The following is a 1,477-nucleotide window of genomic DNA, read 5'->3' on the forward strand; positions in this document are numbered from 1 at the left end:
TCTCCTTATTAGCGTTTGGGGGTTATAGTGTGGGCAGGTTGGTCGCAAAGGTTCCGAGAGGAGCTGGCTAGTAAACCCTGTCCCTTATGTTCCACGGCGGCAAGGCGGAGAAATAGAGGGCAGAATTGACTAACGGGCAAGGAAAGTTGGGCTTGTAGCTTTCCTTTCGAAGGAGGGAAAAGATGATGCCCGAAAGCATTGTCACTGTAGTGGCAGGCAGAGTGTAGATGGAAGTTGTGTACGCTAGCCTTTGGCTAATGATAGAGACAAAAGAGCAGGAGGATATTTTCCTTCGCAGAAGCACTTTTCTTGCCTTCCTTCAGCTCGCTTGGCGAGTCTGACAGGTATGCCTGAACTGTGCACGGGTCCAGTTGTGAGAAAGACGTGGCAAACAAGACGGGGTTTCCCTTGACCGAGGGACCGTGTGGTCCGTTTGGCTCATGGGTTCCCCCCGTGGAGGCAAAATCTAAGAAAGCTTGCTCTCCCTCTGCGGAGGGGGGCCGCTTAGCAAGGAACTTCTGTTCCCTGCGGTGGATAGTTACCTGGTTGATCCTGCCAGTAGTCATATGCTTGTCTCAAAGATTAAGCCATGCATGTCTAAGTATAAGCACTTGTACTGTGAAACTGCGAATGGCTCATTAAATCAGTTATCGTTTATTTGATTGTACCATTACTACTTGGATAACCGTAGTAATTCTAGAGCTAATACATGCGAAAAGTCCCGACTTCTGGAAGGGATGTATTTATTAGATTAAAAACCAATGCGGGTTCTGCCCGGTCATTTGGTGATTCATAGTAACTGATCGAATCGCACGGCCTTGCGCTGGCGATGTTTCATTCAAATTTCTGCCCTATCAACTGTCGATGGTAAGGTAGTGGCTTACCATGGTTGCAACGGGTGACGGAGAATTAGGGTTCGATTCCGGAGAGGGAGCCTGAGAAACGGCTACCACATCCAAGGAAGGCAGCAGGCGCGCAAATTACCCAATCCTGACTCAGGGAGGTAGTGACAAGAAATAACAATACAGGGCTTTTACAAGTCTTGTAATTGGAATGAGTACAACTTAAATCCTTTAACGAGGATCCATTGGAGGACAAGTCTGGTGCCAGCACCCGCGGTAATTCCAGCTCCAATAGCGTATATTAAAGTTGTTGCAGTTAAAAAGCTCGTAGTTGGATTTCGGGATGGCTCGGCCGGTCTGCCGCAAGGTATGTTACTGGCCGGGCTGTTCTTCCTCGCAAAGACTGGGTGTGCTCTTAACTGAGTGTGCTCAGGATCTGCGACGTTTACTTTGAAAAAATTAGAGTGTTCAAAGCAAGCCAGCGCTTGAATACGTAAGCATGGAATAATGGAATAGGACTTTGGTTCTATTTTGTTGGTTTCTGGAACCGAAGTAATGATTAAGAGAGACAATTGGGGGCATTCGTATTTCGTTGTCAGAGGTGAAATTCTTGGATTTACGAAAGACGAACTACT

At 47.3% G+C, this 1,477-nt stretch overlaps 1 pseudogene; it reads left to right on the forward strand.

The window, feature by feature from the left end:
* Nucleotides 1-539: 539 nt before the first annotated feature.
* On the forward strand, nucleotides 540-1,477 carry LOC146446174 (small subunit ribosomal RNA; annotated as a pseudogene; the record flags this gene model as incomplete).

Source organism: Pavona decussata, unplaced genomic scaffold (genome assembly GCF_977016875.1).
Source record: "Pavona decussata unplaced genomic scaffold, jaPavDecu1.1 SCAFFOLD_3664, whole genome shotgun sequence".
NCBI lineage: Eukaryota > Metazoa > Cnidaria > Anthozoa > Scleractinia > Agariciidae > Pavona > Pavona decussata.